The 23,428-nt window shown below is 36.2% G+C and overlaps 1 pseudogene across 1 annotated transcript; it reads left to right on the forward strand.

The window, feature by feature from the left end:
* Window positions 1-6,388: 6,388 nt before the first annotated feature.
* On the forward strand, window positions 6,389-11,995 carry LOC132167311 (putative RNA methyltransferase At5g51130; annotated as a pseudogene). Its single transcript, XR_015911477.1, has 8 exons — window positions 6,389-7,040; window positions 7,571-7,688; window positions 8,108-8,155; window positions 8,748-9,021; window positions 9,649-9,736; window positions 9,887-9,952; window positions 11,128-11,196; window positions 11,407-11,995. The product of XR_015911477.1 is annotated as a putative RNA methyltransferase At5g51130 (transcript).
* The last annotated feature ends 11,433 nt before the right edge of the window (window positions 11,996-23,428 follow it).

The raw sequence follows: 23,428 nt of genomic DNA on the forward strand, positions 1-23,428 counted from the left end.
GGCTTTATTTGTCACTGTTTTTGGCATGTTGTGGGTGATGGTAAATGCTTTTGGAATGTTCTGGATTGTTTAGAAATAGGTCACTGCATCCTTTTGGGTTTAGCAAAAATTTACTGCATACTTTTGGGTTTACCAAAAATTCACTACATACTTAGGGTTTAGCCAAAACTCACTGCATATTTAGGGTTTATTTGTCACTGTTGTTGGCATGTTGTGGGTTTGTTTAATGAATGCTTTTTGGTATGTTTTGGATGGTTTAGAAATAGGTCACTGCATTATTTCAGGGTTAGCAGAAAGTTAGAGCTTTTCGGCGATTTGTGGATGACAAGTTAACTGTTTGTTGATGTTAGGATTTGTTTGATTGCTGTTGTTTATTTGTCACTGTTTTTGGTATGTTGTGGAGTGGGGTTTACCATTGTGGTCCCCTAGGTGGTTGTGGATGACACGTGCTTGAAAAATGTCAGGGTTTAGGGTTTAATATAGTATAGTATATTAATTATATCAATCAACTCAATTGTCATATAATATTTGCACAATTGTTAGATCCCACACACCCCATAGTGCTCGTATTAATTAACTATGTTACCATCTTTTTGCATCCTTTTTTTTGTTATCCTTCTTATGAAGTTGCTATGTATTCACTATTCTCAGTGCTCTTCCTTTTCTATCTTTTCCCTATATATTGTTTATATATATATATATATATATATAGGAAATCTATGAAGCTCACCCATAATAACATTAGGGTTTGTCATCTTTAAAAGCATGCATTGTTTTCATAAGGTTTTTGCATATTGTTGTTTTGTGTTAAGGGTTTAGGGAAGCTTCTATTGGCAAATGTGGTCCCCTTTATAGCTATAATTGTTTATTGTATATATGCGGTCCCCTATGTTGTCTAAGTGGCTGTTGCTGTTGTTGTGGTTTGGCATGTCCACCCAACTAAAAAAGCTACTGCATGTTGCATTTAGTAAATACTCATTGGTGTTCTCAATGTGGCAGGACACATAATGGCTAGTGACATATTGTTGTTTGAGGTGCATTACAATGGTTCTTTCAATAGGAAAAATAGGTATACGTATGTGGGTGAGTTTGTGCATAATCATTCGATTCATGATGTATATAAGATGTCTTTCTTGAATATCGAAGAAATATGTAAGGATTATGGGTATAAGTTTGGTGACCTCATTCACTACAAGATACCTGATAAGTCTTTAGATGAAGGATTAAGGCTTATATCATCTGACCATGATGTAAATGAAATGGTTTCACACCATGTAGGGCATGGGCTAACTGAGTTGTATTTGATTTCGTATGATGCGATTGATGTAGATGCGGCAGATGACAATGCAAAAGAGATGAAAAATATGAGAGGGCTGTAGTATATAGGAAGGATGCTTTCTGGGATGAGGTTCTTAGCGTAGATACTAATGCTAATGACTCAGATGGGGAGGAGCATGTAGAGTCTGAAAGGGTGGGGGGTTTGGGTGTTGTTGAGGATGAAGCAGGGTTTAGGAATGAGGAAGATAGGGATTAGGAAGATAAGGATCAGGAAGATAGGGTAGAGGTATATGATGATGGACATGTGAAAGAAATAAGGAGGGAAGATGATGAAGATGAGGTCAATAGTGAAGATCTTTGTCCAAGTGATATACTTAGGTCGCCTATTCCCAGTGATAGTGACAATGAAGAAATATCAAGTTGTCATGATGTCACCAAAAGAATACAATTTACCAAAGAAGAGATGCAAAATCCAGTGTTGCAGTTAGGTCATACATTTGGTGATACAGCGGAGTTTAGAAAAACGGTGAAGCAAGCAAATATTAGGAAGGGGAAGGATTGAGGGTTCCCAAGAAATGAAACAAAAAAAGTTATAGCTCATTGCAAAGATAAGAAGTGTAAATATATGGTTTATGAGAAGAAGTTAAAGGATGAGTCCACATTTCTCTTAGTGTCAGTGTATCCAAGACACTCATGCACTAGAAGGTAAAATAATCACATGATTAATTTAGCTTGAATAGCTGAATTCAGCTTGGATAGCTGAATGGTGCATGGACTCATTTAAAAACCAGTGTGGGCACTATAAGAAATGGGGTCACAACAAGAGGACATGCACTGCAAGGCCGAGACAGAATGACAGAAGATAACAAGTACGAGGGTACTACAGATCCACTGCAGGAATTGATTGGAATCTTGATATGGTAATTTTGAACTGCATACTCTCATGTTATGGTTTTTGTGAAATTGGGTTACTTTTGCAGTTTGTTAACTTTAGTCATTCATTGGTAATCATTTATTATGTTATTTTGTAGTTGGATAACTCATCCAATGCCGCATCAGCCAGTGGAATAAAAAGACAAAGGAGAGGTAAATCAATCAGTACTGGAACAAAAAGGCAAAGAGGAGGTCAAGCAACCAATGTTGATACTGGACATGATACAACCGAATCAGGCAGTGTGAGCCAGATTGCACAACCTTCTGCTCCCCAACCAAGTGCACAACTAACTGCCCCAACTGAAATTCATACTTGTCAATTCGATGTAAGTTTTGTTTGTTTATTATAGGTACTACTTTTGAATTGATAAGAATAACAAAATGTGTCATGATTTTTTCAAAAATTTGTGGGTTGTTCCTACTATTCCCCAACCAAGTGCACAACCAACTGCCCCAATTGAACTTCCCACATCCTAACGACGTGCCATAACTAAACTTCGTAATAGCCAATCCAGTATAAGGCCTTGTTATTTATTGTATGTGCTGATTTTGAACTGATTTAAGGCCTTGTTATTTATTGTATGTGCTGATTTTGAATTGATTATTTGATATAGGGAAATTATATATAAACTCCTTAGATCATTAAAAACTCTTTATGTTTTTTTTTTTTTCTTTTCTCGGAAATTGACTTCCTAGGTCAATCGAAACTACAATAAACTCCCTACCGTCAAAAAATTTTAACGGCCGTTAGGGCCACTCAAAACTCCACGTTTTACTTAATTAAAATATTAATTTTTTATTAATTTAATTTAAAAAATTAAATCTTAAAAAAAAAAATTGAAGGTTGGCTAGGGGTGGCCTGGGGTGGCTCGCAGCCACCCCATTGGGGGTTTAGGGTGGCCCACAGGCCACCCCTCCACCCATAGGGTGGCTGCGAGCCACCCCAAACCACCCAAGGGGTGGCTCGAGCCACCCTAGGGGTGGTTTGCCCACCCCTAGGGTGGCCCGCAGGCCACCCCTCCACCCATGGGGTGGCTCGCGGCCACCCCCTTGGGGGTTTGGGGTGGCCCATAGGTGGGCAAACCACCCCTAGGGTGGCTTACGGCCACCCCATAGGAGTTGGGGGAGGGGGGGGGGGGGGGGTGGCCACCCTTCATTTTTTTTTTTTTAAAGATTTAATTTTTTTTTATTTAAATTAATAAAAAATTAATATTTTAATCAGGTAAAACTGGGAGTTTTAAGTGGCCCTAACGGCTGTTAAAAATTTTTGACGGTAGGGAGTTTATTGTAGTTTCAATTTACCACGGGAGTCAATTTCCGAAAAAAAACACCTACGGAGTTTTTAATGAAAGCGCGTTTACCTAAGGAGTTTATATATAATTTTCCTTTGATATATGATTTTATCTAAAATCTGCAGGTAGGTCTTGCAGTTAGAACCAGGAAGAAATTGTTGGGGTTAGCCACAAGAGCAAGAGCTGGTGGTGGTTTGAGGGTAGATGCTGCCAATGTTAGGGACCCTAACTGCAAGTGCAAGCTAGTAATCGATATCACAGGTGAGCCTGCTGGACCACCAAAAATTTCAGGAGGTGGACCACTATGTGCTTGGGGACTTCCACAGGCATATGGTTTTACCTTTAGGGTTGCCCCCCCTAATTTTGACATACCAAAATCCTAAGTGGCAGCAAGTGACACAATTCCACTTGGAAGTAATCAAAATGCAAACACGGACAAGGGGAAAAGGAAAGGGAAGCAGAAAATATAGCAACCATGAATGTTTGTGAGTTGGTGTGCTTTGTGAGTTAATGAATGTTATATAATTATTTTGTGACATGAAGACAGACCCATGTTTTGTAATTATTTTGTGACACAATGACAGGCCCATGTATGTGCTGTTATTATTTTATGACATGAAGACATGCATATGTAATTCTAACATTTTGTGCTCACCATATTAGCTAATGTGGTGACTTTTTTAATGGTAGTTGTGGATGATAGTAAATGTCAATGGTAATGTTTTTGAATGTTTGTGAGTTGAAGTGTTTTGTGAGATAATGAATGTTATGTAATTCTTTTGTGACATGAAGTCAGGCCGATGTTTTGTAATTATTTTGTGACACGAAGACATGCCTATGTAATTGTAATATTTTGTGTTCAAGGTGTTTGCCAATGTGGTGGCTTTTTGGTTGGTAATTGTGGATAATGGTAAATGTCAATGGTAATGTTTTTGTTCACCACAATATAGTAGGTAAATTACTATAAAGTGTGCCATGGTAATTGCTCATTATGACCATTTCGATTGATGTTAATGTACATAAGTTACAACTCTTACACAATATAGTAGGTCAATTACTTTTCTTACACAAAAACAGTACTTAAATTACTTGTCTTACACAAAAAAAAAAATACTAGGTAAATTACTTGTCTTACACAAAAATAGTGGGCAACACCACATCACAAAATACATTGCACCATAAGGTTTTTATTACACATTTCACACAAGATGCATTGCAACAGTTTCCATTACACATTTCATTACATGCTCAGGGTAACATCAACCTTGAAGAATATGTATTAGACACGGGATAAAACATCAATACAGTAAGGAGAATAAATGAACATGCTAAGGCAATCCGGTACTTCATCTCTTTTGCATGAAATTTGTTTTTCTGCATTTGTAATTGCATTTTAAAATTAACAGATGCAACCCCTATTTTGGCCTTATATTCAGCAACTTCAATCTTGCATTTCAAAATTTCATTCGAGATTGTTGTTCCAATCTGCGAACGTTTAGTCTTCAAATTCTCGTGCCACTCAGACAGTTTTGAAACGACTCGCTTACCATGTTGACAAATATCTAGATCTACCCATTTGAAAAAGCCACATCCACAGTTGTCTGAATTCTACACAATCAGATCAATATAAATTAGATCTCACACAACTATTATGATACCATAAGCCGCCAACACTATTTCTGGACAAAATAGAGTATCTTGCTTCAATCAAAAATGCTTCATTCAAAATCCTTCATAAAGTTTCAAAATCAATCAAAATATATCACAACTAATTTCATGAACAAACTAAACCCTAAACTATACTCAGCTATCATGACTATTTAACCAAAAACATCGAACCAAGCCACCATACTCATCTATCATGACTATTTCCTATATCGAACCAAAGTACTCAGCTAAAATACCCAGTTAAGCAAAAAAATTTTAGCAAATACCCAGCTAAGAAAACAAATTTCAGCAAATACCCAACTCAAATTTTATGTTAAGCAAACAAATTTAAGCAAATACCCAGCTAAAAGCCGTATCATCCCCAACCGAATCAAAATACCCAAAGCAAATAAAATAGCCCATAGTTGCGAGAAAAAATAAGATCAAGAGCTGGATTGCGAGAAAAAATGCCAAAAAAAATCTTACCATATAATTTTTCACATGTATAAAACCTTTTACCGAAATTCGGTAGCGTGAATGCTGTTAATTTGTGTGATCTCCTCCCACATTTGCACATTGGATTGTTGGTTCCTGTTCCTGGGTCGATGACTTCACTGACTTCACTGTCGGCTTGATCCATAGTAGGTATCAAATGGGTATAACGAAGCAGAATAATGAAATGGTCAGCGCAAAGAAGAAGAACAAGAAAATAGGGGCTATCCGAAGAAGAAGAAAAAAAAAAGTGGGGCTTTCGGTATGTGGGTATGAACGAAAGAAAGAAGAAGCAGATGATTAAATGGTGAAGAGGCAGGGAAAGAAAGAAGAGGCTTCAATAAAGTTTCAGGGGTAAAACGGGGCTTTCAATAAGTTTTCTCCGCATGCGCGGTACATGTGACCCCTTCCGTTAGGATTTTATAGAAAATCTTAACGGAAGGGGCAAAGTGAACGAAACTTAAAATTTGATACATAAAAGTGAGAGTTTTTGAACAGTAGAGAGTGTCTGCAAAAAGCGCGAAAGTTTGGGGGTAAGTGAAGTTTCCCGTATATAATAAATCAAAAATATCTTAAGAATGTAAAGCGCCAAAAATACAAAACGAGAACACTGAGTTTGTGAAGAAAAAAAACAAAGAGGGTTACCCAGCCGCCCACTCTCCCTCCGTCGCACCTGTCTCTCTCACTCCGGCGAAATATGTCCAGCGACTCGAGAGGAAAATCGTTGGTTAGGAAAATGATTTGGCTTGAAAATTTGGTTAAGAAAATGAAAAGGGAGACTATGTTGGCTGTTGTTTGGATTAATGGCCGAAGAGGGGAGACTATTTTGTGGGTATGTCGTTGCTGGGTTGTGATTTTGGTTGAAAAGAAAAAAAGGGATTTGTTTTGGTACTGGGTTTCGATTTTGGCCGTAGTTTGTTATTAGGTGGGCGATTTTGTGATGGCCAAATGGTGTTTCGGATTGAATTTTCGGATTTAGGATGGGTTTTTCTTGAGATATATGAACATCTATATTTTACAAGCACATAACTAATAATTGCTTTTCATTTTTAAACTCATGCTAGTGAGAATTTAGTAAACAGATTGTGAAGGTAGATTGTCTTCTCTCAAACAGATTGTAAACAAAAGACATGATAATTAATATACCTGTAAATTATAATCCTAAGCTTAAACCCTACACTACAGCACCGTGCCCTGCGAAAAAAGCATTAAACCCTTCTTATTGAGGTACCAAGGCTTCTCAAAGACGAAAAAGAGAAAATGAAAATGGAGGAGAAAGGGAAGGGCGAAGAGAGAGCAGCAGCAACACCAGCCGAGGAAGGAGTGAAGCAGCAGAGGAAGAAAAAACGCAAAGAGGTTTTCCCATTTGGCAATTATAGAAACTACTACGGCTACCGTGTAATTTCTTCCTCATACTCTTTTCTTTTATTATTATTATTATTTTTTTCTCTAGAGAGCCTTTTTTTTTTTTTTTAACATGGGGTTCGTTTTATTTATTTATTTTTATTTGCTTCGTTCAATTTTCTCGCCAACCAAATGTGGGATTAGTGTTTCTATTCAGTTTTCGAGTACACAGTTTCATTTTTTCATTGCAAGTTTGGAGTTCTTGTGGGCATGAGTTTGAATAATAATGGTGACCAGTGAGTGTTACCATGTGGCTATGAAATGCAGTATTTTGTTTTTTTTTTTAGTTGTATAAAAAAGGGGATAATTGTATTTCTTTTTTTTTATGTAGATTTTGAGCTTATGATTTAGTTTAGGTGTATTTTGTTCATGATATGTGGTGGCCCAGTTTGAAAAACTTGGGAGGATTACTATATTAAGGTTTTGGGAATTTGGGTATTAGCTCAGCTTATGTTTTTAGGAGTGGTTTTAATAAATCACATTTAAAATGATGTTAAATTTTGTTGTTTTATTTGATGTTCCAGATAGGTCAGGACTTGGAGGAGGAAGATCCTCGGTTAAAGGTCCTGAAGAAGGGATGGTTTGAAGACAAGGACTGTCTTGATATTGGCTGCAATAGTGGGTTAATTTTCATCCAAATTGGTAACAAGTTCTCAGTTGAAATATCTATTTATTATTATTGCATGTGTCTTTTGCAACTGTTAAGCCTTTGTTGGTTGGTTGCAATAGTATTTAAATGAAATTGTTCTTAACTATTTTCTAATTTTTTTAATGGGCTTCAAAAGAAGGTTCCAGGAGGTAGTATGCTTAATTAGGAAAGTTCTTTACATACTAAGAAGGAACCTCTGACTTGTGAAATCTTGGAACTGTCATGTTTATCTCAAGTTATGCCTTCTCTTTTTATTTTTTATTATTTATATTTTTTTGGGGGGCATAGTTGCTATGTGCCTGGTAGTAGTTTGGGAATAAAGTTGACAGCACATGTGATGTATCTCATTTCAGGTTTTGCATGTACATGTGTTTACAGAGACTGATATTTAATTATTGTTACTTTTGTACAGCTAAAAAGTTCCAATGCCGCAGCATTCTTGGAATTGACATTGATTCTAGTAAGACTCTATTCATATTAATCTGTGCCCTTTGCCCTATGATTTTGTTGCTTCCTATTTTCAGCCTGTTGGTAAAAATTGAAAAATTGTTCTACATTCCCAGAGTAACACTTTTTAGCATTATGGCCTAAAGGTGCCAACAAACTACAGCAGACTTGACACTGATAATTGTTTATATATTTGCACATGTCACATTGAAAGACCTTGGTGCTGTTCATATGCATGTAATGTGTCCATATTCTAGTTTTTTGAGCTTGTTTTGACCATATAGCCTTTTGTAGTTAAAGATGAGTTGTCATGCCTGTTTCCCAATATTGACGACTCTCCTAGAATATGATGCAATTTGTTTGTGAGTGTTGGACTCTGATAAGTATCAAGACCCAGCTTCAATGTTTTATTTTTGAGATACTTGGGCCATTTTCTATCCAAACATTCTTTAATTTCAGTTTGGCTGCTATAGGTTGTTTTTGTCATTTAAAATTATGGGTTTACGAGCATATGACAAACTTTGTACTCAACTTTTGAAGTTCTTCACTTTTGAAATTGACAGACATCAAGGATTGCACTTAATCTAATATTCTTTATGTGTCAGATCGAATAGAGGACTCATATTGGCATCTCAGAAAATTTGTGAAATTGGAAAGTGCTCGAAAGACACATGCAAAGTCTTCCAAATTGGAGGTTGCAGAGAGTGCAAATGGTCCAGAGCAGAGCGTTACTGCATCATCCAATGAAGAGACAAAAGGAATTTCAAGGGATTGTTCCCCTTCTATGAAAAGAGATCTGTGTGACATTGTCTCTTTCTGACCGGAAAATTTTGTTCAGAGTCAGCATCCACGAGAGAAGCAATATGATACAATTCTTTGGTAAGTTTTTTTGGGTTATATTATGTCTATGAGAGAATATTACTTTTGGTGGCAATAATTTTTTTTACGAAAGCTCCGATGTTACCCAAACTTTTTACTTAAGACTTAAAAAGAAGAAGAAGATAGAAAGAAGGGTAAATTACACTTTTCCCTCTGAAAAGACACTTTTTGCATCATTTTATACATCTCAAAGGCATTGCAACGGGAACTTGAAATTGGGAGGTTGATTGCCACATTTTGAAGTTTGGTGGAGACATTAAGAATGGGGTGATAGTTTGAGGAGACAAAATGTAATTTACCCAAGAAAAAATTAGCTTAAAAAATCAATGCAAAACTTGTGGTAATAGGATTTTATTGTTACTTTTTCTTTGAAACCCCCCCTCCCCCACCCCCCCCCCCCCCCCCCCCCCCCCCATCTCTCTATTTGCCTCTCTCTACAAAACTCTAAACACAAAATGGTAATAATTATTTTTACCAAAAGTTCAATATGTCTTAGTATGGGTAAAAGGAAAGAGTGTCTTCTGGGGCACCTTCTAAATGCTATTTTAGGCACACAATTATAGTTCTAATTTTGCTTAACCTTAATGTGCTGCTTGTTTGATGAAATGAATTTGTCCTGCATTGCAGTTTGAGTGTGACAAAATGGGTTCATCTTAATTGGGGCGATGACAGATTAATTACATTATTTTCAAAGATTTGGGGATTGCTTCTTCCGGTAATTGTTATTTATATTCTCTTATTTTGCACATGTTATTTTCTTTGAAGTATTGATGGGGATTGTGGTTGAGGATGGTTGTGGTTTTATGGTATTGCCACCTTGTTATATGGAATGGTCTCTGAACAAGTTAATTCTTTTCATAAGCAGGGTGGCATTCTTGTGTTGGAACCTCAACCTTGGAAGTCATATCAAAACAATCGTCAGGTGTCTAAGGTAATAATTTTTTAGCAAATTGCAAGTCTACATGATAGCTATTCTATATATATAAATAGAACTAAGTACCTGTTGGTTATTAAAAAGTTTAATTATAAAGGACGCTGCAAACACTTCTGTTGCTTGCAGCAATTGTACACAATGTTTACGATAGGTGTTGCAAAAGGCTGTATATCATGAGATTCCTTGCGTCTCTCATAAAGTCCTTTGCTACTAGGTTGTAGTGTTAGCTCTTCAGGTTTCTGGGATGTTGTTGATCACTGGAAGTGATCGTAGTTCTGGAATCTTCAGCAATAGTTCTGATAATGAGCAGAACCTAAGCCTTCTTATACTTATTACAGGGAGAGGGCTCTTGCTTCTTTCAGATTCTCTTTTGGCTGTCTTTTATTAAAAAAAAAGGGTTAAGTACTTTTTTACTTCAGTTTGCACTTTTTTATTTTTTCCCCCTAGATTTCCAAAACAGTCAAATCTAGTACCTCACCTATGGGAAAATATAAAATCAATACCTCATTAATTTTTTTTTTTGATACGTTTAATTCTCAAGTCAGCCAAAACTCACCACGTAACAGAATTTTTGTCAGTCCCAATTAACAGAATTCCACGTTATCGCCACGTAAATGAGCTATAAGGCCAGCATCTGTCCCTGGTTCCACGTTGGTACATGTAATTGGCCACATCATCTAACCGGATTCCTCCTAAACCCTCGCCACATTATCTAAACCCGAATCGAGCTCAGGTTTGAAGGAGGAGGAATCCGATTAGATGATGTGGCCAGTTACATGTGTCAACAAGGAACTAGGGAATGATGTCGGCCTTACAGCTCATTTACGTGGCGATGATGCAGAATTCCGTTAATTTGAATTGACGGAAACTAACGAGGTATTGATTTTGTATTTTCCCAAAGGTGAGGTACCAGATTTGACTGTTTTGGAAACTTAGGAGAGAAAAAATAAAAAAGTGCAAACCAAAGTACTTAACCCCAAAAAAAAAAAAAAGAAGAAAAGAATCATTTTACTGGAAGCTGACCTTCCTTGGGTCTTCAGTGATCTGAATAAAAAATCTTACAAATTGGCGAATAAGCTTTTCACCATTCAGCTTCCTATGTAATATTATCCCTTATTGCTTAATTAGATCTGCCGAGGGTCTTAAGGCATTGCTTTCTACTCATTTTGCAGACAACAGCAATTAATTAAAAGAATATTATTTTCCATCCAGAATGTTTTTGGGAAATACTTCTAGACAAGGTGTGTTATGTGTTTTTGTTCTAGCATTGGTGCTGAAGTTTGAACACAGATAAACAAATGGAATAGGGCACTTATTTCATCTTTTGTTTGCTAACATCCTTAGATGTCTGACGTTTAAATTCCTTCCCCACCCTCCCCCCCCCCCCCCCCCCCCCCCCCCCCCCCCTGCATTTTGATAAGTAGGATATCTGATATTTAACATAATTGCAGATTGGGTTTAAAAAAGTAGAAGATATAACTTCCAGCTTGTTGGGCAGCAAAGCTGGATTCAACAGACAAATTTTGGTCTTCCACAAATGAATCATCAACTAAAACAGCATTTTCGAGCACGATCCCCCTAGCATATGTAATCATTTCTCTATCTTTATGGAGGTAGAATAGGTTGTAAAGTTCTGAGAGTTACATTTTAGACTGGTTATTGACTTGTTACTACAGCCTAAGCCACAAATTGATGGTTGAATACCACAGGGAAGTTCAGAAAACTTGGATGATGCATGACTTAGACAGACTGGAGTAATGCTACTAGTTTTCCTTGTGTCCTTTCAAGAATGATGTGACTATTAAAATCACCATTGGAGTTGTCATTGATTATTATTGAATTTTGAGTAAATAGTGATTTTAATAGTTACATCATTCTTGAAAGAATTCAAGAGAGACATAAGATAGACTTTAGAATTACTCCCTAGACAGTGGCTCTCCACTCCGCACTCTTGGTATGGAATGGGATTAGCATCTCTCTTGGCTTTGAACTTCCAAAAGCAACTATCATTGTATAAAAAATGAGATCTGTTTTGTTTCATATTTTTACTTGTGGAAGTTATTTGAAATATATATATATATATATATACAATGATGGCACTAAAACTGATTGGGAGGTGATCTATTGATACTTAGCAGAAACTTTACAGAATAGGAGCAAAACACATTCTATATATATATATATATATATATATATATATATAGAATGTGTTTTGCTCCTATTCTGTAAAGTTTCTGCTAAGTATCAATAGATCACCTCCCAATCAGTTTTAGTGCCATCATTGTCAATCACGGGTGGCGGGCACCATATAATATATTAATATGGCTCTCGAAATATCCACTTTGACTCGATCGACAGTAGAGTTTATGTAAAATAGGCCATATATTTTATTTTTCTTTATCTCTTTTATGCAAAATAGGCCATATATTATATTTGAAATATTAAAATGGACTTATCCAATGTGAACCCTTTTTCTAAAAGAGAAATTCAAAACCCGCAAACCACATCATCTTTAGAGGACTCATCTTGTGGCCATGGGAATGTATGTACCCTATTAGATCAAATAATGTTTAACAACACCAAATTGAAACAGAAGACCATTTATGATACATGTCTATTTCATCTAGGCATCAACCAAGAAGAAAACTTGCATCTTATTCCTCTTGTATTAAGACAATTGTATAGTGATAGATTTCTATTAAATGTTCTTGTAAACACAACTCTTTTTTATTATTATTATTATTATAAATTTAATACACTTGAAGTAGACAAAATTACATAGAATTCTTTCTATCTTATACACCCCAATGGGCCCGTGGCAATCGGCATATGAAATCCACATATAAGGTGAAAAATCTTGCCCACTAAAATCCTCTTTATCATTCCAATTTAATTAGTCCATAATTGCACAATAAGATCATAAGGTGGCCATGGATTTGACTTGTATTAATAATTATGAACTTAAAGTTCATAATTATGGTTTCTATAATTATAAATACAAGTCAAATCCATGGCTGGATGTGGCCTGTGCGGCCACCCCAGCCAATGGGTGGCTCGACCCAGCCACCCAATTAATTTTTTTTTTTTTTTAAAAAAAAAAAATAAATAAATAAAAAATTGATTTTTAAGGGTTTATTATGTGGAATAATTTAGTGTGGTAGTGTTTTTTTCCTTGAATTTAGGTTTATTCTAAAATATTGAGGTGTCACTTAATGAGTGATGGGCACAAAGGGGTGGGTTTACATCACCTCCTTATAGAAGTCACTCTCATATGATATACCTCAGTATTTTTTTTATTTTATTTTTTCAAATTAATATATTAGTAGCACTTAGGAATGAAAAATCACAAACTAACTATTATACCTCAATTGTCATTCGAAATTCTCCAAGCTCACAATCGAATCGACGACTTTTCGACCCAAACACCGTTTCTTTTAGAGCATTCCTATTCAACTCTTCAAATTTAATTTTTCTTTTAAAAAATTGAAAAAAAATCACAAAAATGCCATTTTGTAAGAGAAGCTCTATACCCTATTTTAAATTTAACTCTTGTAAGAGAAGCTCTCCAAATACCAAAAGCCAAAAAGTGAAAGTTACAAGAACAAAAAAAAATAATAATATTTAAGTAGAGTAAAGAAAGATATTGAGAGTATGATGTTTGGTTTCTCTTAAAAGTAGTCTCCAAAAAAAAAAAAAAAAAAAAAAAGGGTTGAAGTTTCTCTTCAAATTAAACTTTTATTTGAATAGCTTACTAAGAACCTGTTTGGGATTGCGTTTGAGAAATAGAGATTTTAAGTCAAAAAGCATTTTTGGGCAAAAGCTTAAGGCTTAAGTACTTTTAATTTTTTTTACCAAACGACTACTTTTTTCTTTAAACCGACTTTATGAGTATTAAATGCACTTTTAGGCTCCTTAAACACAATTTCAAACAGGTCCTAAGAGTGTTGTGGCAGAACTATTAATAGACAAATTAAAAGTACTGATTCAACGCATTGGAGTTGGAGGTGTATGTGAAAAGGAGAGAAATTAAGCTCACTTTTTTATTAATTTTTGTTTTGATTTTAATTACCTCCAAAGAGAAAATAGGAAAAAGCTTCGCTTTCCGATCTAGTCTCTCTTGGGTGCCTTGCTCTGAAACTTTGGCATTTTGGTTTGATATTTGTTCAAGTTGATCCCAGGAAGCTTCAGATACAACGAGAAAGAGAGACAGCGCAGGAAAATATATATTTCTGTAAATTAAGGCTATGTTTGGCAAAGTAGTGGACCGGAAAGAGGACCCAAAGACTGAAAACCCCAAAATTTTTTTGTCAAAATCAATCCCAACATTCTTACATTTTACGACATATTAATCACTTTTTATTACTATTCAAATAAAAAACTCACTACAAAACAAATTTTTTTTTACTTTTTCATACAAAACATTTTTTTTTCTCACATCAATCAAATCTGCTACCGTCTTGGTCCACTTCCTTTTGCAAGTCCTTTGCCAAATACACCCTAAGATCTTTATGTTAGAATAAATTTTCTAAGGTGGCACACATGTCACATATATTAATGTATATAGCATATAATATTAATAGAGTTTTTATTCAAATTAAACTTTTGGGTAATTAATATACAAATAACTACCGAAGGTGAAAGGTACAACAATGGTCAGAGGTTAGTGTTTTTATTTGATGTTTATATTGTTGAAATATATATGAAATATAAAAAATACTAAAATATTAAAGAGAAAGAAAATAGAGAGCGGAAGCTGATAGACACGTGTGAGCTACATCTTGTATATTCACTGTATCAAACAATATTACATAACTCTTTATTTATAGAGAGACAATGACTAGCGATCAAGAAACCTTAAAGTAGACATAAACTAATTAAGGAAGAGAATAAACCTTACAAGGAAATATAATAACGGAGAATAAAAATATTCTAACATAAACAAATATAATATGTAAAGAAAAATATTAATAAACCTAATTTAGAAAATATAAAATATTCCAACATATATGTTAAATATTCTCCCAAATTCTTACACTTTATATATTTTTGGTAGGGAATGGTGTAATGTAAATGCTAGAGATGATTGCTTGTTATGAATAAGAATGGATGAATGTGTTTGATGAGAATCCATAGGTACGGTGATAAACCTTTGAGTTATTCGAGATACTCAAAAAAATCTCCCAAAGTTTGTTACAACAGAAAGTCATGAGTGTTTTCCATATTTCAAAGATGCTGATTACTTAAATACAATTGCAATTAGCTAAACAATTACAAAGCTAACTAAAATTCATCTAAGGCTCCGTTTACTTCGACGTAAAATGGTTTCCAGAAAATGATTTTCGTATTTTACGGTGTTTACTTCGACGTAAAATAGTGGTCAACGGAAAATATTTTCCTTTTGACCGAAAATTCTTCTTTAATTTTAGGAAAATGGTTTACGGTTTTGAAAACCGTAAACCATTTTCCGACTATGAGCATCTCATTCTTAAATTGATGGATCTTGCCAAGACCCGCCTAGAACCTTGTCGGGACTTGACCGGGTCCCACCCGGGACGTGACCGGGATCCGCCCGGGACTTGAGCGGGACTTGACCGGGAATCGCCCGGGACCCGCTCGGGACTTGCCCGGGACCCCGGAGTGACCTGCTCGGGACCGCCCGGGACATGACGGGGACCCGCCCAAGACCTACCCGGGACTTGACCGGGACCCGCCCGAGACTTGACCAGGACCCGCCCAGGACCTGCCCAAGAATTGCCCGAGAACCGCCCGGGACGTAATCGGGACTTGCCCGGGACCTGACCGGGACTTGACCGGGACTCGCCCGGGACCTGCTCGGGACTTGACCAGGACCCGCCCGGGACCTAACCGGGACATGACCGAGACCCGCCCGGGACTTGATTGGGACATGACCGAGACCCACCCGGGACCTGCCAGGGACTTGACCGGGACCCGCCCGAGACTTGACCGGGACCCGCCTGGAAACCGCCCGGGATGTAACCAAGACTTGCCCGGGACTTGACCGGGACCTAACCAGGACACGCCCGAGACCTAACCGAGACCCGCCCGGGACCCTCCCGGGACTTGACCGAGACTTGACTGGGACCCGCCCGGGACCTGCCCGGGACCCCGGAGGGACTTGCCTGGGACCCCGGCGGGACCTGCCCGGGACCTAACCGGGACCCTCACCGGACTTGACCAGGACCCTCACCGGACTTGACCAGGACCCGGCCGGGACTTGACCGGTCAAGTCATGGGCGGGTCCCAGGTAGGGCCGGCAATTTTGACACGACCCGCGAACCTGACACGAACATGACACGAAAAAATAGGTATTGGGTTTGGGCTAATCGGGTTCGGGTCGTAATCGGGTCTACCCGATTAAGACCTGAAAATTTCGTGTCTGACGGGTCGACCCGTCGGGTCTGGCGGGTTGACCCGCTAGACACGATTACTGTGCGGGTCTGGCGGGTCGACCCGTCAGACCCGCACAGTATCCGGGTTTGGCGGGTTGGCGGGTCGACCCGCCAGACCCGGATTTTTTATTTTATTTTATTTTTCTCTCTTTGTTTTTCTGCCTTGCGACCCAAACAGACCCAGATTTTTTTTTTCTCTCTCTTTTTTTTTCTGCCTTGCGACCCACCAGACCCAGATTTTTTTTCCTGCCTTGCAACCCGCCAGACCCAGATTCTTTTTTTTTTTTCTCTTTTTTTTTTTTTTTTTTTTTCTGCCTTGCGGTCCTGCGGACTCCTCACCCAGATTTTTTTTTTCTTTTTTTTTTTTTTTCTACCTTGCGGTCCTGCGAACTCCTCACCTCACGTTTACACTAACTTACAGACTTTAAGGCCTTGTTTGGGAAGCAAGATTTTCCAACTCAAACTGAAATTTTTTCTAAATTCATGTTTGGCAATTTTTTAAACTCAATTCAACTCAACTCAAAAAATTTCAACTTAACTCAAAAATTTTCATCCAAATTAATAAAAATTATAAATAAAGATTGAAAAAATAAATAAATAAATTTAGGGTAGCCGAAACACCCCAGGTGGTGGTTGGGCCACCCCAAGCCCAACTGGGGTGGTCCGACCACCCCTTAATTTTTTATTATTTTTGTAAACTTCTTATTATTTTTTTTTTAATTAAATTTAAAATATATAAAATATTTTATTATTATTTCTATCAATGTGACGTATGTTTCATTTATAGCCTTAGGATATCTCTCAAGAGAGATCCTAATTATTAATTGACATATTTTCTAATTATTTGACATATTTTCAATTATTATAGAGTTGGCTCGGTTGCCTTTATTTTATTTTATTTTATTTTGTAACTTTTCCCTCTCCCCTCTTCCCCGCATTGAATGAAAAAAAAAAAAAAAAAAAAAAAAATGGGTGGTGGGGGGTTGTGGGGGGTATGAGCATTTTTAAAAAAATAATAATAATAATAATTTGAACTTTGCTAGTATTATTTTTTATATTAGCTTAGATTTATCTTCTTTTTAAAGTTGGAATGCTTTGAAATGATGGTAATGTGCAAATTTTAGAGTATACATTTTTGGCAAAGTAGTTGCTACTTGCTTCTCGTCTCGTATTTCAAAGCATTTTCATGAGATATTTCATTCTCTTTTCCATTTAAATAAGAGTAGGAAAATCTCACTTTGTAACAACCCTTTTTCCTACGTCAATTAGAAGATCATACTTTAACTAACATAAGTATGCTAATCTTTGCAAGCAGATTGTACTTTTTTTCCCCTTTCTAATAAGCAGATCATTTTATGTTGATATCTCATGCTTTGGTTTAGAAACAATAAGTTTAACTCCTCTTGTATCCCCCTCCCACGTTCCTGTATTGTACTTGAATAAATAAAATAAAATTATAAAAAATAAATAAATAAAAAGTGGAACCCCTCCAGTGAATTCAGAGTTACATGGCCTAAAAGAATTTCCTTACTAACACATGCCAGCTGGTTCTAAAATGAGTCCCTTTTGTGATCCAAAATACTAATATCGCCTATTATATAAATACAACCTTTCGAGTAATGCCGTTATGGAGAGAATCCGTTTTTAAAAGTGTCAATTATGCTACATAGATTTAATTTAAGGGTGAATTAAATTAAGCTGGAAGAGAAATGATAGGATTATAAAATATTTTACAAAATAATTTTATTGTCCTATTATAATTGAAAACGAGATAAATTTATATTTTAAAAAATTTAATCATATTTTTTAAAAAAAAAAAAAAAAAATTAGAAGCCTAACAATTTTTCAGCTGAAAAGGCTAAAAAAAAAAAAATTGCTAAATAGAAAATCTCTTTTTAAACCATGAGATGGTAGAATTTGTAAATGGGTTAAAGTAATTCCAAAAATATTTATGTATAATATTTATCCCACAAAAGAAAAGGTAATTGTGAAGTGGGAGAGTCTTGGTCTCAAAGTTAGAATTGTCAGAGTCATTCATTTATGAGGACCTCAAAGGGAAGTTGTGGCATTTAAAACTCTCCGCATCCAATTCCCAATGCTCCAACTACCTCGCATTTACTCCGATCGACGGATGGACGGATGGATGGGACGGATGTGCTCTGCGCCTGCATTGGTGGTGGCTCAGAAACGACCACCCAATCTATCGTGATTCGTGAGAGAGAGAGAACACGTAAGCATGCATGTGAAGCTCATAAATGAGACAATTGGGGCTGAGATTTGTGTCGTCTTCATGTGGTCCCCCCCTCTGGCCTCCACGCACATCCGTCCCATCCATCCGTCGATCGGAGTAAATGCGAGGTAGTTGGAGCATTGGGAATTGGATGCGGAGAGTTTTAAATGCCACAACTTCCCTTTGAGGTCCTCATAAATGAATGACTCTGACAATTCTAACTTTGAGAACAACACTCTCCCACTTCACAATTACCTTTTCTTTTGTGGGATAAATATTATACATAAATATTTTTGGAATTACTTTAACCCATTTACAAATTCTACCATCTCATGGTTTAAAAAGAGATTTTCTATTTAGCAATTTTTTTTTTTTTAGCCTTTTCAGCTGAAAAATTGTTAGGCTTCTAATTTTTATTTTTATTTTTTTAAAAAAAATATGATTAAATTTTTTAAAATATAAATTTATCTCGTTTTCAATTATAATAGGACAATAAAATTATTTTGTAAAATATTTTATAATCCTATCATTTCTCTTCCAGCTTAATTTAATTCACCCTTAATTTAATCCTTGATATATTTGCCGATAGTTAAGAGTAGTAATTACTAACGTTCCTGCTTTGCTAGTTAACGCGCTTTGGACGAATTTTTTTGTTGTTTAGCCCACAAGCTCTCCATCAACAATTAAATAATTGATGCAGTGCAACTTGACTTTGATATCAATTAATACAGCGTGTAGTGATTAGTTTGCCAAGACAAACAAGATAAGAATCACAACTCTTCTTAAAACTAATACTCAATCAAGGATTTAATGTGGATAGAAAAGAAAACCACTCTTAAAAGTGTTTTTCATTGATCACTGGTCAAAATAACATAATAAATTAAGGCTATAGATAGCCATTACATATATTTATACTACTTAGACTCCTGAACCTAAGAAAACGCTCAAATAAAAGTTTGTTTACAAAAATTTATTGGAGCTTGTCTTAACGTGTAAGAGGCTCTTTCGAACCTAACTATGGTTTCCTCGTATTCTTACATGAATTGTCAATTCACACAGCAGCTCGTTCTAACCCAACTTTAAACGAGTGCATCTATGAATAACTCATTCGAACCCAACTTCATATGAGTTATTGAACGAGCTATTTTGTCAACTTGTTTTAAAGCTTGTTCAAACATAAACAACATACGAGCAATTTTGTACGGCTTTTCAATTTTCTTTTTACGGTCTATTTTAACTCAGTAAACATTTGAATTAGGAAAACTTAATGAAATATGACTTTGTAACCCTCTAAATGAGCCTTCCAACGCCATTAATTATGTCTCCATATGATGTCAGAATCGCTATATATGTCCCTTTTGTTAAAGCAAATATGATTGAAAATTGTCCTCTATCAACAACCTTCATTATTCGACCTATGGCCCACGAAGGAATGTGGGTCAAACACGGTAGAGGATTTTCTTCTATCCATTTTGGATTAGAGAATATCCAATTAATAATTAGGATCTCTCTAAGGTCATAAATGAAACATATGTCCCATTGATAGAAATAATAATAAAATATTACATATATTTTAAATTTAAATAAAAAATAATAATAAGAAGTTTTAAAAAATAATAAAATATTAAGGGGTGGTCGGACCACCCCAGTTGGGCTTGGGGTGGCCCAGCCACCACCTGGGGTGTTTCGGCTACCCTAAATTTATTTATTTATTTATTTATTTATTTTTTCAATCTTTATTTATAATTTTTATTAATTGGGTTGAAAATTGTTGAGTTAAGTTGAAATTTTTTGAGTTGAGTTGAATTGAGTTTAAAAAATTGCCAAACTTGAATTTAGAAAAAATTTGAGATTGAGTTGGAAAATCTTGCTTCCCAAACAAGGCCATGACATTTCTTTTTTCTTTTTCTTTTTTTTTTTGCCTTGCGGACTCCTCATGTTTACTAACTTACTAAATTTAAGACTTTTTTTTTTTTTTAGTACAACCTTTAAAAAATTAAGACTTACTTGACCATTTTCAGCCTTTGGGGACAAGGAAGCCTGCTTCAAGAAATAAGTTAATACATAATTACCAACAAAAGAGAAAGCCAACAAGAAAACTGTGATTTTCATTGTTTAAATTAATTTTTTAACACTTTTGTTACATGTGGGACTAAATAATAAGTGGACTATTTTAATAAATGAACTTACTTGTTTTAACTTTTAACTTTTAAGTTTAGGTGAAATTATGAGTTTAGTAATTTCTTTTGGAATACAATTTGTCAATTACAGTCACTTTCCGATATATATATATTTTTCTTATCCTTTATTAAAGACTTTAATCTCTTGGAACTCAATTTTTTGCATTGACTATATTGATGTATTATTGTATTAGTATTATTATTACAATTTTGAATTTTTTATTATTTTTTATTATTTATTTTATTATTATTATTTTTTTAAAAATTTTTTTTTATAGTTTCGGGTAATCGGGTCGTGTCGGGTCGTATCTACCCGACTAGACCCGATTATTTTAAACGGGTAAAACGGGTCGTGTCGGGTTACCTGGCTATTTTCGTGTCATAATCGTGTCAAACCCGATTACCCGTTTAGCTAAACGGGTCGTGTCTGGGTATAAGCTAATCGTGTAACGAGTACTCGCGGGTCGTGTCAGGTACCCATTTTGCCACCCCTAGTCCCAGGAAAGTCCCGGTCAAGTCCCGGGTGGGTCCCAGTCAAGTCTCAGTCAGGTCCCGGGCAAGTCCCAGTTAGGTCCCGCCAGGGTCCCGGCCAAGTCTCGGGCAGGTCTCGATCAGGTCCCGAGCAGGTCTCGGTCAAGTCCCGGGAGGGTCCCGGTCATGTCCTGGGCGGGTCCCGGTTAGGTCCTGGGCGGGTCCCGGGCGGGTCCCGGTCAAGTCCCGGTCAGGTCCCTCTGGGGTCCTGGTCAGGTCCCGGGCAGGTCCCGATCAAGTCCCGGGCAGGTCCCGAGTGGGTCCCGGTCAAGTCCCGGTCAAGTCCCGAGCGGGTCCCGGTCAAGTCCCGGGCGGGTCCTGGGTAGGTCCCGGGCGCGTCTCGGTCAAGTCCCGAAAGGGTCCTAGTCAGGTCCTGGGCGGGTCTCGAGCGTGTCTCGGTCAAGTCTCGGGCAGGTCCCGAGCGGGTCCCGGTCAAGTCTCGTGCAAGTCCTAGTGGGGACCTTATTGGAAAAAATATATATTAAAAAAAAAAAAAGATATTAAAAAAAATTATTTTCCATGTGTAAGGTAAACGTCGTAAAATGTTTTCGACGAAAAATATTTTCAGGGAAAATAGATTTCCTGAAAATATTTTACGAAGGAAACCATTTTACGTCGAAGTAAACGGAGCCTTAATTAACACTATCTCAGGAATCTTCCTTGACAAAACTTTCCAGCAAAACTCCATCTACACGCCCACATCCCTCAACTCCTTTCTTGTTATTTTCTTGTAGCTTTGACATTTTTCTGTATTAATGTCGGGAAGCTTAAGAAATGACGAGAGAGAAAGGGTTTTTTGTCGTAAAGTTGGAGCGAGGAAATGTCAGGTTGTTGTACACATACATTGTTTTGTTGGAGTGGTCCGCAGGGCATACTACTTTCTGTGATTGTTAACTTTATTTACTTGAATTTGATTTTCTTTTTTGATGCATGCTTAAATTTAGGGTTATACATACTTCTCACATGCATTTAACCAGGTTGGATCCGTATAGTTGGACATTTTGTGTTGAGGCAGTGGCGAGGGGTTGTCAACGATTTACCATAGTTTACACTAATGAATGATTGTGAGACTGCAAAAAGAAGATTTCATCATTATTGCCAAAAAAAAAAAAAAAAAAAAAAAAAATTGGTTTGATTGTTCTCAATATTATACTTTCTTTCTCTTTTTTCATTTTCTTAATGTGATTATAATTAACTACCAAATAGAGCGTTACTTGGTTTGGAAGCTAGTAAAGAAATAAATGGACACGCCAAGAGGTGAAGTGCAAGACTGTAAAAAGAGCTTTTTGTGGTGTTTGAGGAGTGAGTGTGGATTTTGGTTGGTTTTAGAAACTCCGGTGTAGGGCCAGAGGTGGGTGTGGGTATTGGACAATAGGGTTAGAATGTACAGAAAAAGTGACAAAATGTTTTCACTTTTATTCTATTTGTTTAGGGTTTAGTCCATGAGTTGGTTTCGTATAAAAATCTAGTGTTTTCACTTCCATTCTATTTCTTGTTTTTAGGTGACATGTTAAATTTTTATTGAAGACCGTAAAAATAAAATTTTATACCACAACCGGATATTAGGGACTCTCTACAAATACATTATTAAGACATGGTTAAGAAAACTGAAATACCAAGCGCTTTGAGGACTTTAAGTCTTTAATACACATAAATTTAAGTCCATTCTATTAATCAGGAGCAGTGAGCTGGTCCGAGTCTGTTTTGTATTTTTTTCTTTAATATTTGAAAATTACATTAAGTTTAATATAATTATTGACATATGACATAAGAACACTTAACATGCATACATCATCAACATAATATTTACATGTATTCCTTTAAAATAACTTTTTAATTATGTAACACTTTTGGAAGAAAACATTTCCTCAGCTACCAACATACACAACATTTTCTAAGACAAAGCCAACCTCAAATAAGTACCAAATTCATCAAAACTAGTAACAAAGAGAAAATATGATCAACAACCGTAGTGTTGACCTTTTTCCCACTTTTTCTTTTTAATTTACTTCCCTTTATCAGATTCTTTTATAGAAGTTGTAACTTTTACATGTTCATCGTCACACTTGCGGTGGGTTTTTTTTTTTTTTTTTGTCGTTTTAAAAATAAGAATAGACAAATC

Source organism: Corylus avellana, chromosome 2 (assembly GCF_965113065.1).
Source record: "Corylus avellana chromosome 2, dhCorAvel1.hap1.2, whole genome shotgun sequence".
NCBI lineage: Eukaryota > Viridiplantae > Streptophyta > Magnoliopsida > Fagales > Betulaceae > Corylus > Corylus avellana.